The sequence below is a fragment of the Podarcis cretensis genome (assembly GCF_951804945.1).
Source record: "Podarcis cretensis genome assembly, chromosome: 2".
In the NCBI taxonomy this organism is placed as follows: Eukaryota; Metazoa; Chordata; class Lepidosauria; order Squamata; family Lacertidae; genus Podarcis; species Podarcis cretensis.
In genome coordinates, this window is record NC_137171.1 from 24,703,069 (window position 1) to 24,722,383 (window position 19,315).

At 44.0% G+C, this 19,315-nt stretch overlaps 1 long non-coding RNA gene across 1 annotated transcript; it reads right to left on the reverse strand.

Moving 5' to 3' along the window:
* Positions 1-7,020: 7,020 nt before the first annotated feature.
* On the reverse strand, positions 7,021-18,989 carry LOC307210160. The gene is made up of 3 exons (XR_013835888.1): positions 17,827-18,989; positions 16,140-16,179; positions 7,021-7,731 (listed from the first exon to the last, which is right to left on the reverse strand). It is a non-coding gene; the product is annotated as an uncharacterized lncRNA (long non-coding RNA).
* Positions 18,990-19,315: the final 326 nt, after the last annotated feature.

Here is a 19,315-nt window from a genome sequence, read left to right on the forward strand (position 1 = left end):
AGGGGACGCCAAGAGCCTGGATCCGGAGCCAGACCTCTGCCCCGCGACAGCTGCAGGCGCAGGTGAGGCGGTGGGGAGAGCGCAAGGGTCCCTCTTCTCCAGGAAAGCGGCGAGGCTGCGCCTTCGCCAAAGCGCCTCTCCAGTTCTGCCCTGCCCAGGCAGGCAGGCAGGCAGCGCAGCGCAGCCTCGGGGAGGATGGATCTTGCTCGGGGAGGGGAAGGAGAGGGAGAGGGAGAGGGAGGGGAGCAGGCACCACTAACCTGACCTACCCCTCTTCTTCTTCCTCCTCCTCCTCCTCCTGCCCAGGGAGAGGTTAGCTCAGAAGCAGAAGCAGCTGCTCCGGAGAGACCAGCAGATCCCCTTCCAGACGCAGCCTTGCGCTGCTGCCTCCCTGCATTCTTCGCCAGCCCCGAAGCGCCGCCGAAATGTCCTGGGCAAGCCTGAGACAGTTTCTGGGCACGGAGCAGAAGTGGCGCGCACGGCATCCATCGGGGGGAAGGAAAGCTCTCGGCTCCTGAAGCAGCAGCAGCGCTCAGCCCCTCGGCGGAGAGAGAGGCTTATCCACCTTCCGAGAAGGGAGCCACACGCGAGGACATTCCTGCGGGGTGGCCAGAAATGATCTAGCGTCGTCGACGGCTGGCGGAAGGTGTAGTCCTGCCTCCGCACCCACCTCCTCACGCTCGCACGTTTGGCGATGCCCAATAGCTCTTCCCCAAAAAGCAAGCGAGCTTCTAGTCCTCATGATGGTACACAATATTTTTCTCCCACGTGCACATCGCTCTTGGAAGTTCGCGTCAGCTATTGCCAGTGGCTTTGTAAGCCTTTCCATTGGCATGGGATGGGCAACGGCATACTCTTATCAATAACTTAGCTGACAGTGCAGCCTAGTGGGTAGAGTGTGAAACTAGGACCTGGGAGGTTCAAATCCTCACTTGGCCCTGAAGCTGACTGTCAGCCTAACCTTCTTCATAGGGTTGTTGTGAGGAAAATATGGAAAGGGAGAGAAGCATGTATGCCATGTTGAATTTCCTGGAGGAAATCTGGGTTATAAAGGCAAGTGGTCCACCCATCAGCTGAATTGCTTCACAGCTTCAGGAAAGTTAAGATGGTGCCGCCAGAGAGAAGCACTTTCTTAACAAGTGGTTCAGGTTAAGTTTTTGCAACTGCCTAAAACAACACCAAAATGGTGTTGAGGGCTGGCTGACCGTACAGTGAAATAGGGCTGAAGAACCCATTGTTTTCACCAGCATTTTTCCTTGCATACTCCCTCTTACATGTAAACAAATATTTGTAAGTTTAAGCCAGAGGTCAGCAAACTTTTTCAGCAGGGGGCCGGTCCACTGTCCCTCAGACCTTGTGGGGGGCTGGATTATATTTTGAAAATAAAAATAAAAATGAACGAATTCCTATGCCCCACAAATAACCCAGAGATGCATTTTAAATAAAAGGGCACATTCTACTCATGTAAAAACACGCTGATTCCCGGACCATCTGTGGGCCGGATTTTTAAGGCGATTGGGCTGGATCCGGCCCCTGGGCCTTAGTTTGCCTAACCCATGGTTTAAGCACTTATTTGGGGAGGCTTGATGGTCCAGTCTCCAGCATCTCCACTTTCTCTGTCTCTCCAAATAGCGCAAGGGCTGCCAACAGGGTGCCCATGGGCAGAACGGTGCCCTTGAGGTTTTCCTCTGGTGCCCACAAAGCTTCTGAGCCCGCTCACTCCCTGTCCTCTTGGTCACGAGGCGGTGAAGAGAACAGCGCATAAAACTGAAGGAGGAAGTTGAATGAGTAATACTTGGTTCTATGTGCTTTTCAAGGCTCAAGATAACACTTCTGGATAGGATATATAATAATAATTATTATCAATAATAATAATTTATTAATTATACCCTGCCCATCTGGCTGGGTTTCCCCAGCCACTCTGGGCGGCTTCCAACAAAACACTAAAATACAATAACCTATTAAACATTAAAAGCTGCCCTAAACAGGGCTGCCTTCAGATGTCTTCTAAAAGTTTGGTAGTTATTTTTCTCTTTGACATCTGGTGGGAGGGCATTCCACAGGGCGGGCGCCACTACCGAGAAGGCCCTCTGCCTGGTTCCCTGTAACTTGGCTTCTCTCAGCGAGAGAACCACCAGAAGGCCCTCGGCACTGGACCTCAGTGTCCGGGCAGATCGATGGAGGTGGAGACGCTCCTTCAGGTATATTGGACTGAGGCTGTTTACTGCTCAAATCCCTTCAAAAACCGACGTGTGTGCACACACCCTTTTCATTCTGCCTCTTGAGGGAGGAGGGATGCTAGCCACCTAGACACTTCCGCAAAGAATGCATCTTTTATTAAATAAAATAAATGGGCAGGGGGGGGGGAGGGGGGAGAGAAGTGGCAAGACGAGATGACGCCCACACCACTCACTCAGAAATCCAAATGTGCCACATTGTAGTACACGATGACAACATTTTCCTGAGACCCTGACAGCCAGAGGAGACTGCACTAGCTCGTCCACCATGGTACAAGGCACCTGCCTATATTCTGCCTCCAGATTCTGGAATTTTATTTTTATTTTTTTGTCCTGCAAAAAGCAGCACTTGCACAAGCCACTTTAAAATTCATTTCCTGTCTTCATTCCTCAGGAGGACTGTTTCACACATCCTTCCCCTTCTCGGAGCTATTTCCATTTTCTTAGGTAACCTAACAGAAGCTACATGTGGGCGTCGTCAGGTATATATAACCATGTTACTAACAATGGGCAAAGCATATTTGCTCCTCCCCATCTCCTAACCCAGAGTAAAGTAAGCTAGAGTTGAGTGGTAGAACAAAATTGTACTCTGCCTTACTATTTAAAACTTTTGCATGTTTTAAAAGTATGGTTGTGAATTTTTCTCAGTTTTATTGTTTTATGTGGGTTTTTTTTTTAAATGGAGAGATTTCAGGAGTTAGATCAGAACAGAGGAAGACAAAGGATTGGTGGAGAGACTACATTTAAAGTGCAAGCAAAAATATTTTTTTGAGTAAAAAAACAAACAAGCCAACCTCCTGTCAGTTCTTTGCCTCTGAAGAAATAATTCAAAGAGGGCTTGGAAAGGCTGCCATTTAAACAAACAAATAAAAAAAAAATATCCTTACTAGCTGAAATATGTTCAGTTTAACATAATCATCACCACTGTCTTCTTTAACATTGTTCACCCTCCATCGTATATGATTCTAGGGTAGAATTACATAACATATGACAGTGAAATAATTGCATACAAAAAATGAAAACATCAACTAAAAATTAACACGAATACTAATCAGCCATGATTAGTAATCAGCAACAAAACCACTGAATCTTAACTATATTCTTGTTTAAATCTTTGCTTATTTTGTGGTGGAGGGGGGCAGGGTTAGGACTGTAAGGCTGAGATGATTTGGCCAGAGCCTTTATTTCAGCAAACAAATAATTTTTGATATTTGTTTCCAAGCATCCAAGAATTTCAAGATGCCCCATTTGAAACAGGGAAGGGGAAAAAAGATTACCATAGAGGTGGGTTTCGCTGTTCATTCTATCACAACGTATTGTCATTCTTGTCAGTCACATTTGTCACAGTAGGTCTCAGGAGGGGATGATCGATGGAAGCAGTCTGAAGAGAGATATTTCAAAATTCCATTAAAATATGTATTACAGACTTTAAAAAAATATGTAAATTAGAGAATGTTAAATATAATCCTAGTCTTTGGGGCATTTTGAAAAGTTCGAACATTATATACATTCACAGTAAGCTCTTCTGTGCCTCCTGCAGTTTTGTGGGCCCACCCCAAAGAGATTTTGATTGAAATGTTATTTGGGGCATGATCCCCCCAAATGCGTTAGATTGTCCAAACTTAGATCTCAATGTTTTCTTCTAAATAATAAAAAAACGACCAGCTTAACTGCAGCGAAATGTCATTAGAGCACAGTGGGAACAGATTACCATTATTTCAATTTATTCACTTGAGGCATTATATATTAATGAAACGTCGAAACAATCAATCGAGAAACAGTACATCATTGGAAAAAGAAAATTGGGGCTTAAGAGGGAGCATGTCAGGCATCAATAAGACTGTAATGGGAATTAAACAGTGATGAGTTTCATTACAACCAATTTATGAAAAGTAGTTCAGGCTATGGAATTAAATTACTTTTGCTGGTAGCTAGCTACCATAGCTTAAGTGCTAACAATATTAATTGCATTAATCCATTAGGAAAAAATACTCTTACATTAATAACTTTAATAATTAATATTAAATAATTAAATAATAATTAATATTTAATTAAATAATAATTAAATAATAATTAATACATTAATAATTACATTATTAATGATCATCCTGAAAACTCTGCATAAACAAATACCTATAGGCATACTAAATCAGCCACAAACTAGAATTTGGGCATGCTTGAAATTACCAGCAGAAGGTGTGGCATGACCCTCCCTTTCCTTCTTCTCCTGCTAGTTGCCAGGAACATGTTCAGCTTCTGGCATTTCTAAGCAACCTGGCTGTAACAGAATATTTTAGCAGTTCAGCCAAGAGCAGCAGTATCAGATGAGTGGGAATGCCTGCCTGGAGTTTGTTGTTTACAGCCTTACTTTGGCTGCTTTTGGGGATATGCTGGGATCAGCATCTTAAAGTAATCTTAAACTTTTGGCTGCAATCGTAAACATACTGACTAGGGAACAAGCCCTATTGAAAACATCGGGTCTGCTTGGGACTCTTCCAAACGTATAGGAAGCTGTTCCTTTCATGAATTTTCACAGCTTACTTGGCTGAAGAAAATTCCTAACCCAAGTCAACGGTTTTGTCTGACCCATCTAAAAGCAGCAACAAGAAGTTTTAATGTTTACAATTTTCAACCGGAGGTATGCTTCAAAGTAATAATAAAAGTGGTTCCAATTCCTCTTAGGAAGATGTGGCGAAATTAAAGCTGTAGTTAAACTTCTCAAAGGTAGTTGGTGGAATTAACCTATGATGTAGTTAAGGCAAGAGGAGAAAGAATGGATATCAAATTAAAATGGGATGTTGGAATAGAATCTGGAATCAAAGTCTTTCGTGAAAGAGGAAAGCGCAAAATAGGGACTGAAGCTCAACATCAAGAAAACTAAGATCATGGCCACTAGTCCCATCACCTCCTGGCAAATAGAAGGAGAAGAAATGGAGGCAGTGAGAGATTTTACTTTCCTGGGTTCCATGATCACTGCAGATGGTGACAGCAGTCATGAAATTAAAAGACGCCTGCTTCTTGGGAGAAAAGCAATGACAAACCTAGACAGCATCTTAAAAAGCAGAGACATCACCTTGCCAACAGAGGTCCGTACAGTTAAAGCTATGGTTTTCCCAGTAGTGATGTATGGAAATGAGAGCTGGACCATAAAGAAGGCTGATCGCCGAAAAATTGATGCTTTTGAATGATGGTGCTGGAAGAGACTCTTGAGAGTCTCGTGGACTGCAAGAAGATCAAACCTCTCAGAAGATCAAACCTCTCCATTCTTAAGGAAATCAGCCCTGAGTGCTCACTGGAAGGACAGATCGTGAAGCTGAGGCTCCAGTACTTTGGCCACCTCATGAGAAGAGAAGACTCCCTGGAAAAGACCCTGATGTTGGGAAAGATGGAGGGCACAAGGAGAAGGGGATGACAGAGGACGAGATGGTTGGACAGTGTTCTCGAAGCTACCAGCATGAGTTTGACCAAACTGCGGGAGGCAGTGGAAGACAGGAGTGCCTGGCGTGCTCTGGTCCATGGAGTCACGAAGAGTCGGACACGACTAAACGACTAAACAACAACAACAGCTTTGATCTGAATTGAGAAAAAGAACAACCTAGCTGCATTTTAACCTGCCAGTGTGTACACAGCTTAGGAGAGGAATATATTAATTCGTAATCTAAAAGTTGACCTAGGAATTCAGAGCGGCCGAGGGGGCGGGAAGCTTTCATCTAGATTACGAATGCTCTGGCTACTAATTCTGATGACCAGACGCCACTCCTCTGTTGAAACCAAACCAAATCAAATCAAATCTGGAAGAAGACTGACGGACACGAGCTCTGCATTTAGAATGGCTGAGGCGATGGCATGGGTCTATAAAATGAAGCAAAGCTCTTTTTTTACTTGGCTTAGCCATTGGAGAGCACCGTGTAGAATGTTAAGAAGTATTTTGTACCACAAGCAAAAGGAAGGGTCTGATTTAAGGGCTTGGACCGAGAATGAAGCAGCCACAAAATCAAAAAGTCAGCAGAAGGATGCAATGTGCTTGTAGGCATTCAAATGTTCTGAATCTCATGGTACTGTTAGTATTTTCCCTCTGTGGCATTCTAACCAAACAGAGGATTTGGCCCAATAATTGAAATCCACAAGGATAAGAATCTTGGTAGTTCTGAGAGCTGAGCTCATAAGGTAAAGGTAAAAAGGTAAAGGACCCCTGGATGGTTAAGTCCAGTCAAAGGCGACTATGGGGTTGCGGCGCTCATCTCGCTTTCAGGCTGAGGGAGCTGGTGTTTGTCTGCAGACAGCTTTCCGGTCATGTGGCCAGAATGAGTAAACCACTTCTGGCACAACGGAACACCGTGACGGAAACCAGAGCACATGGAAACACTGTTTACCTTCCCGCCACAGCGGTAAGGTAAAGGGACCCCTGACCATTAGGTCCGGTCACAAATGACTCTGGGGTTGCGGCGCTCATCTCACTTTATTGGCTGAGGGAGCCGGCATACAGCTTCCGGTTCATGTGGCCAGCATGACTAAGCTGCTTCTGGTGAACCAGAGCAGTGCACGGAAACACGGTTTACCTTCCCGCCGGAATGGTACCTATTTATCTACTTGCACTTTGACATGCTTTCGAACGGCTAGGTTGGCAGGAGCAGGGACCAAGCAACGGGAGCTCACCCCGTCACGGGGATTTGAACCGCCAACCTTCTGATCGGCAAGCCCTAGGCTCTGTGGTTTAGACCACAGTGCCACCACATCCCTGCCACAGTGGTACCTATTTATCTACTTACACTGGCAAGCTTTCAAATTGCTAGGTTGGCAGGAGCTGGGACAGAGCAACGGGAGCTCACCCCATCACGGGGATTCGAACCGCCAACCTTATGATCGACAAGCCCAAGAGGCTCAGTGGTTTAGACCACAGCGCCACCTGCGTCCCATCATACAGTCAGCCGGCTAGCATAGTGGGCATCATACTGGAGTGTACTACTTCAGACAGCTGTCATGGGATTGACTTGTTTGCATGCTCCCCTGTGTAAAATTGTCCTGAGGAAAGATTGCTAGCATGCTAAGGAGAAATTTCAAGCCTTCTCTCCAATTTTGAATGTGCAGGAAGTTTTTGTTTCATGTGGTGGTGGGGAGCATGCAAACATTGTCCACCCACCGCAACCAAGCTGCTGAACAGGGGCTTCAGCTGTGAAGCTGGAGAGGCTACTATATTTCATTTACCCAGAAGCTGGAAATGTTGCTACTGTCCCCACATCTGCTTAGTGGTGACCTCAAGGAATGTTCAACGTGCCTGGATTGATCCCCTTTCCTTCACTGGGATAATTCTGGTAAAACCACAGGAAGAAACACAATCTGGAATTTTTATCCTCAATTTACTGATTAATCCAGATTTGGAACGTGTAATTGGACCTCACCCTTTTAGTCCTAAGCATGTCACCCAGTGGATCTGGTCTCTTTTCAGTTATCATCCTTTACATGCATTTTGCAATGGAAAACTGGTTGCAGTTGCCTAGGATTCAGGCACAATGAGATGCTTTCAAAAAGAGAATTAGCCAGCAGGTTTTAGCAAGTTATCATAGGATAGCTGAGAGACTATCGTGGAAGCCCAGTAAAATGAGTCAATAGCAGGAAACCACAGCATTAGGATCGAAGGCATTTATTATCTCATTGTCAGCAAATGAGAGACTTTACAAAAAAGCTCTCCACCCAAAGGGTGAGGTTAGCTCTGTATTAAATTGTCATTTTCTCTGATTCCCATTCCGTGGTTAGGACTACTCTTGAGCCTTTTCTTTGCACAGTACTGTCTTCTTTTTTAACTCCATGGGGAAATATCCAGGCTTTTATTATTCATAAATCCTCAGCATTAAAGATTGAATGGTTGATAGACTGCTGGCCTCCAGCATCTGCCACCTGAGGAACCTGCCTCCTTCTGCCTAATGGTAGGGCTGGCCCTGAGTACTGGACACACTCGACTGGGAACGTCTCCTGGGCACGGCCCATTGAACTGAATGTGAGCTACACAAAAACATGGTACTCCTATGCCAATTTCGTTCATTTTAATGGGGCTTGTACTGGGAAGTGCCCCATTGAATTGTGTTCCTTGTCGTGTAATAAAACAACAGCAGCAACAACAACAACAATTTATTATTTATACCCCGCCCATCTGGCTGGGCTTCCCCAGCCACTCTGGGCAGCTTCCAACCAAATATTAAAATACAGTAATACATCAAACATTAAAAGCTTCCCTAAACAGGGCTGCCTTCAGATGTCTTCTAAAAGTTTGGTAGTTGTTGTTCTCTTTGACATCTGATGGGAGGGCGTTCCACAGGGCAGGCGCCACTACCGAGAAGGCCTTCTGCCTGGTTCCCTGTAACTTGGCTTCTCGCAGTGAGGGAATCGCCAGAACGCCCTCGGCACTGGACCTCAGTGTCCAGGTAGAATGGATGGGGGTGGAAATGCCCCTTACAAACAAGAATGTGTAATATTATTTTTATTTATTTTGTTGCCCAGAAATCTCTGCAGGTATGCCTGTAATATATGTCAAAGGTCTAGCTAAATATACAAATACATTTTCACCAGTATGGTTTTCCCTGTTAAGGTGAAAGACTAGCCCCATTCCATGTGCCAATCAGTATTCATTTCTCTGGCTAATGTGAGGAAATGCCAACACTACAGATGGTATCAGATTATACATCTCATAAGGTATCCACTGTGATCATGTCACAAGGTGCTGGAGGGATGTTTAGTGTGCTTAGAGAAAGACAAGCCTAAAACCCTTTGATTATTCCTCAATATACACTTTGCAGACTACATGGGGAGCAGATTACATTCCAACAATGTGTTTTGCCTGTGAATAACGAGAAAGGAATGTAAATTATATTGTACAATCTGCACTAGGTAAGAACACATGCAGATGTATACTGTCAGGCAGTTGAATAATTCACTATAGAAAAACCGAATTTTCACCCAGTCCTAAATCCTACAAAATTGGCAGGAGGAGGGGCTTATGATGGGATATGCAAAACATAATTCTATGCTTGTGTACCACTTCATGGATCACTGCCTTGCCGTGGCGAAGGGACTTGAAGAACTCAGAGAAGCTATGAACTATGCCGAGCAGGGCACCCAAGATGAACAGGTCATAGTGGAGAGTTTTGACCAAACGTGATCCACCTGGAGGAGGAACCGGCAAGCCACTCCAGTATCCCTGCCAAGAAAACTCCATGGACAAAGACAACAGACATATAAAAGTTATGACGCTGGAAGATGAGCCCCTCAGGTCGGAAGGTGTCCAACATGCTACTGGGGAAGAGAGGAGGACAAGTACAAGTTAGATCCAGAGCTGATGAAGCGCCTGGGCTAAAGCGAAAGGACGCTCAGTTGCGGATATGCCTAGAAGTGAAAGGAAAGTCCAATGCTGTAAAGAAAAATATTGCATAGGAACCTGGAATGTAAGAACCATGAACCTGGGTAAGTTGGATGTGGTCAAAAATGAGATGGCAAGAATAAATATTGACATCCTGGGCATCAGTGAACTAAAATGGACAGGAATGGGCGAATTCAGTACGGATGATCATCATATCTACTACTGTGGGCAAGAAACCCACAAAAGAAATGGAGTGACCCTCATAGTCAACAAAAGAGTGGCAAAAGCTGTACTGGGATGCAATCTCAAAAATGATAGAATGATCTCGATACGAATCCAAGGCAGACCTTTTAACATAACAGTAATCCAAGTTTATGCACCAACTACTGGTGCTGAAGAAACTGAAATTGACCAATTCTATGAAGACTTACAACACCTTATAGAAGTGACACCAAAGAAGGATGTTCTTCTCATTATAGGGGATTGGAATGCTAAAGTAGGGAATCAAGAGATAAAAGGAACAACTGGCAAGTTTGGCCTTGGAGAGCAAAACGAAGCAGGGCAAAGGCTAATAGAGTTCTGTCAAGAGAACAAGCTGGTCATCACAAACACGCTTTTCCAACAACACAAGAGACGACTCTACACGTGGACATCACCAGATGGGCAGCATCGAAATCAGATTGATTATATTCTCTGCAGCCAAAGATGGAGAAGCTCTATACAGTCAGCAAAAACAAGACCTGGAGCGGACTGTGGCTCAGATCATCAGCTTCTTATAGCAAAATTCAAGCTTAAACTGAAGAAAGTAGGAAAAACCACTGGGCCGGTAAGATACAATCTAAATCAAATCCCTTATGAATACACAGTGGAAGTGAGGAACAGGTTTAAGGATTTAGATTTGCTGGACAGAGTGCCTGAAGAACTATGGATGGAGGCTCGTAACATTATACAGGAGGCAGCAACGAAAACCATCCCAATGAAAAGGAAATGCAAGAAAGCAAAGTGGCTGTCCAATGAGGCCTTACAAATAGCGGGGGAGAGAAGGCAAGCAAAATGCAAGGGAGATAGTGAAAGATACAGGAAATTGAATGCAGATTTCCAAAAAATAGCAAGGAGAGACAAGAAGGCCTTCTTAAACGAGCAATGCAAAGAAATAGAGGAAAACAACAGAATGGGAAGAACCAGAGATCTGTTCAAGAAAATTGGAGATATGAAAGGAAAATTTTGTTCAAAGTTTACTATAATAAAGGACAAAAGTGGTAAGGACCTAACAGAAGCAGAAGACATCAAGAAGAGGTGGCAAGAATACACAGAGGAATTATACCAGAAAGATATGGATTTCTCATACACCCCAGGTAGTGTGGTTGCTGACCTTGAGCCAGACATCCTGGAGAGTGAAGTCAAATGGGCCTTAGAAAGCACTGCATATAACAAGGCCAGTGGAAGTGATGGTATTCCAGCTGAACTATTTAAAATTTTAAAAGATGATGCTGTTAAGGTGCTACACTCAATATGCCAGCAAATTTGGAAAACTCAGCAGTGGCCAGAGGATTGGAGAAGATCAGTCTACATCCCAATCCCAAAGAAGGGCAGTGCTAAAGAATGCTCCAACTACCACACAATTGCACTCATTTCACACGCTAGCAAGGTTATGCTTAAAATTCTACAAGGAAGGCTCAAGCAGTACGTGGACCGAGAACTCCCAGAAGTGCAAGCTGGATTTAGAAGAGGCAGAGGAATCAGAGACCAAATTGCAAACATGCGCTGGATTATGCAGAAAGCTAGAGAGTTCCAGAAAGACATCTACTTCTGTTTCATTGACTATGCAAAAGCCTTTGACTGTGTCAACCACAGCAAACTATGGCAAGTTCTTAAAGAAATGGGAGTGCCTGATCACCTCATCTGTCTCCTGAGAAATCTCTATGTGGGACAAGAAGCTACAGTTAGAACTGGATATGGAACAACTGATTGGTTCAAAATTGGGAAAGGAGTACAACAAGGCTGTATTTTGTCTCCCTGCTTATTTAACTTATATGCAAAATTTATCAAGCGAAAGGCTGGGCTGGATGAATCCCTAGCCAGAATTAAGATTGCTGGAAGAAATATCAACAACCTCAGATATGCAGATGACACAACTTTGATGGCAGAAAGTGAGGAGGAATTAAAGAACCTTTTATTTAGTGTGAAAGAGGAGAGCGCAAAATATCGTCTGAAGCTCAACATCAAAAAAACGAAGATCATGGCCACTGGTCCCATCACCTCCTGGCAAATAGAAGGGGAAGAAATGGAGGCAGTGAGAGATTTTACTTTCTTGGGCTCCATGATCACTGCAGATGGTGACAGCAATCATGAAATTAAAAGACGCCTGCTTCTTGGGAGAAAAGTGATGACAAACCTAGACAGCATCTTAAAAAGCAGAGACATCACCTTGCCAACAGAGGTCCGTATAGTAAAAGCTATGGTTTTCCCAGTAGTGATGTATGGAAGTGAGAGCTGGACCATAAAGAAGGCAGATCACCGAAGAATTGATGCTTTTGAATGATGGTGCTGGAGGAGACTCTTGAGAGTCCCATGGACTGCAAGAAGATCAAACCTCTCCATTCTTAAGGAAATCAGCCCTGAGTGCTCACTGGAAGGACAGATTGTGAAGCTGAGGCTCCAATACTTTGGCCACCTCATGAGAAGAGAAGACTCCCTGGAAAAGCCCCTGATGCTGGGAAAGATGGAGGGCACAAGGAGAAGGGGATGACAGAGGATGAGATGGTTGGATAGTGTCTTTGAAGCTACCAGCATGAGTTTGACCAAACTGCGGGAGGCAGTGGAAGACAGAAGTGCCTGGCGTGCTCTGGTCCATGGGGTAACGAAGAGTCGGACACGACTAAACGACTAAACAACAACAACAACAACAACAACAACAACAACAACAATGTTTGTGTACCAAGACGATTAGAACCTTTAGGACTGAGGTGCCAGAATATCACAGGTCATTTTTAAAAGTTGTCTGTGTACCAGAGATTGGCTTTAATTAGTTACTGATGAATGCGTTCTGGTCTAACAGGGGAATCCTACACATGTTAATTTAGAAGAAAACCCCAGTAAGTGCAGTGGAGCTTACTCCCAGTCCAAGGTAAGTGTGTACAGGTAAGTGTGTACTTTTAGGTGACAGATTGATGCCTGATCTTGAATACCTACCTGCCTGGCACGTTCATGGGTGAGAGTAAAACCAAGGCTGAATTGGAGCCAGACCTCATCAGGTTTTAGAAAGAGGCCAGAATTAACACTCTGCCTGTTGTTCACTTATGAGTGATTGTCAGTGAAACCCACACTGAAAGGGGCTGAACGCCTAATGTTGTCAGCTTCGGGGCTATGTATAGGTGTGAAATTATTTTACTTTGGTGACCTTTATGCTCACTTAAATTTCGATGTATGTAAAATAAACTGCTAATTGTGTGTGTGTGTGTGTGTGTTGTAGTGAAATTATATTTTTTTATTATGTATTATTGTATTTAGACTGGGTTGTCTCCAATGCTGCCATTTTGTTAGTGCAACAGTCTTCCACTTGTGCAGCAGAACTTTCCCCTCCTTTTTTCTGTAGCCCCCCAGCCACCCTCAAAATTTGCTCAAGAAGAAGAGGAAGTTAATTATTGGCTAGCTAGTAGCTGGGCTTGCCTGGCAAGGATGCAGAAGGTGAATTTTGGTAGGTAGAGTAGCTGACAACAGGTAGCCAATAAAAAGCATGGAGCGCTGGCACAAGAACCTCAGCATAGTTGCACTGCATGGGCTTCTGGTAGCAAGACCAGTTAGTTGAATTGATTATGACTAACTTTGGATATCACTCAAAATGCAGGAAGCAGTCCGTGTTCTCAGGGAATCCTGTCAGACATGCTTCCATGCCAAGCCATTGTTAGTCTGCTGTATGGCTGGGAGAATAACTTCTGGGAAAGCTAGAATCTGTGGCTGCACAAATATGCAAGCCACTCCATCTCTGAACATCTCCTACATCACAAAACATACTGCTGTGTCCTTGTGAGTTGAGTACAGAAAGAGGAAGTGCCTCTGGTGTTGAACGGCTGAACAGTGGCTTTGGTTTAGGCAGAAAGATGCTTAAAACCTGCTGCCGAGGAATCAAGACCCTGTGCAGCTTCATATTTGAGTGAAGTGTCTTGTGGCAGCCTGTACCCCCTTATTGGTGAGCTCTAGCTGGCTTACCCAGCAGCAGAGCTTTGAACACTATTGGGTGGCTGCCATTTTATTTTCCCACAATCCCTTGATGTTGGGTTGTTCCAGAACACTGTGAGAAACTCAGATAGTAACCCTGGGATGTAGTTAGTTAGTTAGTTAGTTAGTTAGTTAGTTAGTTAGTTAGTTAGTTGTCAAGGCATTAGTGAAGGATTCACACCCAATGATTGACACCAGCATGGTGTAATTATGACAATGGCAGCGCAGCATGACAGCCTTCTAACAGTGACCATCCCACTTGTTATCCTGATCCATGGAACTGCTGACCCTGATATTTTGATAGCCGTTTGCTTCTCATCCTGGGGAGAAGTGGATGTTGTTGGTAGCTTTGTACTGGGCTGTGAAAGTGAGTACATTTTCGCAGGCATTCCTGAGATGCAACTGAATGTTTTTAAATCACTGAACTATTTTTCTGAGTCTGGGATGCAGAGTTTTTGGCTGCTCGTTTCATTGCTTTTCTCATTCAGATGCATGTGCAGCCAAGGTTTAATACACTGTCATAATATTTCCTACCACTCCCTTCGTATTCCCAACATGCCTTCAGAGAGTCTGGCTGAAATTCTGCACCCTTGAAGAACTCCCCTCTTTGGTCTGGGACTGGAGAGACAATCTTTCAGGTTTCACGGTGCCCTAATTCATCCCTGGCATTATGTTAAGACTCCTCTGCCATCCTTCCTTCTGGGTGACCTTTAAAAAGTATGTAATTAGAATTCAGGAAACAAAACCTCTGGCTCAGGCTCCAGATGTGACGTTAGAAGGGAAAAACAACTGCATCTATAACCAAGGTGCTTAGCAACTGAGGAAGAAATCAGATTTAGTACAGATGTGACACCCGTTCCTCTTGATTGTGTTGTGGATAATTCCCCCTCCCCAATCCCTTGCATGAAGCTTCTAGCTTGCAATATTCAGAACTGGAAATTCCCTTTGTCTCAGAGAAATCACGGCCGCTGCCAGACTGTTGCTATTTCGTGGGTGGCATTGAATCACAAAACAGGCAAATTCAGCTTGCACAATTATAGTGGATTTGGTGCTCTTGTTTGATTTTACTTCCCAAAAAACCCCCAAACGTTTTGCAGTAAGGAAAGTAATAGGAAGATGTGCTGGGAAGTGTGGGATATGACAGTTGCTTGGCATCCTGCCATTTGATGTCCTCACCAACAAATCATAATGGACTCTTGATCGACCATGGATGTCACATAAACACCTGCAAACTTTGTGCGAACACATTTTAGATGGGTTCCCAAAGCAATATAAATCTGCAGAGGAAGATGCATCAAAACTTGGAGCACAGTAGCTTCTCATGTACTTGGCTTACCACTTTAATGGTAAAATAAAAGAATTGGCTTTGGAACAACAGACATATTTGTGTGTAAATGTGTCCTTGGCACTTCCTGTGACAAGTTTGGCCTTGTAAGCTGCCTAAACGGGTGATTGCCTAGGAAACATGCAAGCCACTTTGAGCTCTTCATGCATATTACAAGTAAAGGGATCATACTTTTTAATGCAGACTGCCACACTGATCTTGCCCAGTGTGTTGGATATGTACCTCCAAACACACGGTCCAGTATACCTGAAGGAGCATCTCCACCCCCATCGTTCTGCCCGGACACTGAGGTCCAGTGCCGAGGGCCTTCTGGTGGTTCCCTCGCTGCAAGAAGCCAAGTTACAGGGAACCAGGCAGAAGACCTTCTCGGTAGTGGCACCCGCCCTGTGGAACACCCCCCCCCACCAGATGTCAAAGAGAAAAACAACTACCAGAAGACATCTGAAGGCAGCCCTGTTTAGGGAAGCTTTTAATGTTTAATAGACTATTGTATTTTAGTGTTTTGTTGGAAGCCGCCCAGAGTGGCTGGGGAAACCCAGCCAGATGGGCGAGGTATAAATAAATTATTATTATTATTATTATTATTATTATTATTATTATTATTATTATTTTGACCCCTTCCAAAACTACCATGTGGATGCATTAATATGCTGTGATCCTATGCACCTTGATGTTCGAGTCAGCCCCCTGAATTCTGTTTACTACTCAGGAAACCTATATAGGGCTGTTCTGTGTGTTCCTCTTGAGGGCTTTCCTGCTGCTAGGATGCCAAAGAAGGAAATAAGGGAGAGGAAGTCAGTGCAGATATTCTTGGAGGGACAAATCAGCAGCCGGGAGGGCAATGAATGAAAGCCCTCTCTGCTTCCACCATCCCTTTGCTTTTTCTAAAAAGCACCCCACATTTAGATCCAGGAAGGTCCGGGAGCTGGAGTAGCAGAGGTGGATATGTGACTTGGATTCAAGTGCTACTTTTGTCATCATGAGTTACTGTGATGAAGTCATTTTGTCTCTCCACTTCTGTTTGCCATCTGTAAAATGAAAGACGATAGTGACCCATTCGCAGAAGGTTGTTGTGAGGGCAAGCAGAAAGTGCTCTAGAAATGATGCCCAGTTGTAGCATTCAGAGAAGATGGAAAGAATTGCATGTGAAAAGGAACAGATGTCAAGAATAGACCGCAAGTTATTTTTGCACCACAGTGCTGAGAAAACGTAAGAAAGGATTTGTTTTGCTTAGTGTACCAAACAGGAACAGTTATTGGCATAATTACTAGATGATTTATTGCTCGAATGCTGTGATGGCCTCATGAGTCAGAGTCTGGATTTAAGGCTGCTGGAAACTGTGGTGTTACTTTCGCAAAACAGTGGTTAGCAAAGCATCACAGACTAATGGTCTAATCCCATGCGCCGAGCCTCCCCTGTCTTCCGCTTGACAGTCCAAGTACCTGCTTGGCTCTCTGGTGAAAGATAGCAGCTTTAAGTTTGATTGTACCCTACGGTGTTTGGGATTGGGAATCACCATATTCCTGTGGCAAGGAAAAAGCTTACCCCCACATAGGGTGACTAGATTGAAAGATCAACAAGGATCCTAAAGTCAATGCCAGTGAGTGGGTTTTGCCACACGGGGTAAGAATGACTGTGCCTGCTGGGATTCCCTTTTCTGCACATCTCATAAAGGTACGGTCTTGCTTTGCATATCTGACACCTGTCCCGTCTTATCTGGGATGTTCTTGGATTCATTTGGTGCCGGTTGTGCAGAAGAGGCTATACTGAACCACTTTAACAGCTCTCATTTCATTAAAGTTGCAGCAAAGCGTTCCATGAAAACAAGTGTCCTGTTGCCTTATCAAATCTCTGCTGACAGCTGAGGAGCGCTTTCACCACAATTAGGAATACACAGGGGTGTGTGGATGCGAATTAGCAAGTTTCTGGGTCAATAATAATTTCAATAGTAAAGGATGACTGACAGACACTACTATGATCGATATTCTTATGGCAGCAGCCTCCTGAGTCTTTCAGCAGGTACCACCAGGAATCGCCTTGATTCAGTAGTATTCAGATTTCAGTGTGTGCAGGTCAGCCAGGTCCCTTGGAAATGGGACAGAGATTGTTATTTTCTTTATAAATAGCCATTTCGACGTGCTGTTAGATTTTGTTTCCCTTTGAAGTTTAAGCTTCATTAGAGTTTACAGCTTGTTGCAGAACAGCTAGAGTCTAGTTGGTGGATACCTTTTGCTGCAGATGTATCATTATGGAGAGAGAATGAATATTATAATGCAATGGACCCAGCATTGCTCATAGGTGCCAACTCCCTGGGGCCCTGGGTGCCTGAGCACCCACAAGATTCCCCATGAAGGGGCTGGACACCCACAAATTTTGGTGCTAGGGCTATGCACACTGCATGGCACCCACGGCCCCAGACACCCATGGTCACGGGGCCAAGTTGGCACTTCTGGCATTGCTTAAGTTAATTTGATGGAAAGCAAGCAAGCAAGCAAGCAAGCAAGAAAGAAAGAAAGAACAGAAGGAAGGAAGGAAGGAAGGAAGGAAGGAAGGAAGGAAGGAAGGAAGGAAGGAACAAAGAATAGTGGCATCAGTATCCACTAGCAGGGAGAGTAGGGAATTAATTTACTACCACATTTTACAATTTAAAGCCAATAAATAATGAAATAACTTACATATAATAAAATTAAAATGAATGGAAGCTTTCTGTCTGGGCTCAATAGAAGCTTTTTGGGTGGGGAGATGTTCACTGAGACTTTGGCAGAGGAGAAAGGGTTAAAAAAACCCTCTCCCATTGGTGGTGCAGTCTTGATCAGTTTCCCACTGCATCCCCACAACTGCTTTTAACATTTTAAACAACAGATTTGTGAAATGCATTCAAACATTTTATGTATTGATTTTGTCCTCTGAGTGAGCCTTGCTTCTCAGCAAACATCTTAACAATATCTCTGATGATAACTAGAGAATCTGATTTTGTTTTGTTTTGTTTGTATAAAGCTAATAGAAGGCCCTATTTTCTGAGCATTGCCAGTGCTGGTTTGGTTCAGCCCTCAGCATTTCTCTCTCTCTCTCTCTCTCAACAGATTTAGGTATTTTTAGGATCCGTTGCTGCAAACCTTTTGCATTTATTTCCTCTTCTGTTTTATGTCATCTGAACAAACAGCTGAAATCCTCAGGAGATCTATAAAAGTAGTACACATCCTGAATTACTTAAAAAACAAACAAACCCCTAACTTCTGTTCTTACTGATAAAAAAATACACCTTCTTCTGCTATAGATTGTTTTCAGTACAGAAAGCTTAAGTTACTAAAGAGTTTGGAAACTTATTCTGCAGAATCTGCTTAGCAATAAGACTTTCCCTCCAGACTCTGCTACCAACCCCTCCCCCCCCCCGGTGATCCATTCAGGAAATGTGGAGGAGGGAAGGGGTGAGGTAGGGACAAAGTATCTGTTTACAATGCAGTGCCAGTTTGTCATGACCTCAAGACAATGCCAACAGCGTCCCTTTTATTCAGAAAACCAGATGCTTAGAGTAAGCATTCTTCCGAGAGATTCTCTGTGGCAATGCTCAGTTGTGGGCATGGCCCAGTTCAGAGAAACAGCAACCCATTAGTTGCCAGCCCAGTCGTGATCATGATTAGGTTATGAGACAATTTAATTGCAGGGAAAGGCTAGTCACTTTCCCACTCGTTTGTCCCCATGAGAGCAGATCACAAGTTGCGTGTTTTTGCCTACTGCTTGGTTCAAAAAGAGCTGTTCTCCCTGGGTGCTTCTTAAAAGTACAACTAACCCTTGGGGCATTAGGGGAAATACTTTGATCTCTCTGAATCAATGCCATGCAGTTCAACAACCACTTTGTGGCTTGCATTGGGTCATGCAAAATATTAATAGTGACCACCAGACGGCATTGATAATGACAATTCCATCTTCCCCCATAGCCACATTGAGTGGCAAGATGTTCTGCCTACTAAACTGGGAAGAAGCGATATTTGACGGCGTGTCTGTCCTCCCAGCACTTACTTGGTGTGTCTTTAACTCCTCTTGGTCTGAGCTTCAATTTCTGGAAATTGGGACTGTGACGTAAATTATTGTATTCATAAGAAATGAAATAAAGTGGCAAGATCCATGAGATTATGAGCAGCCAAGATCTGCTGCTCACAAGGA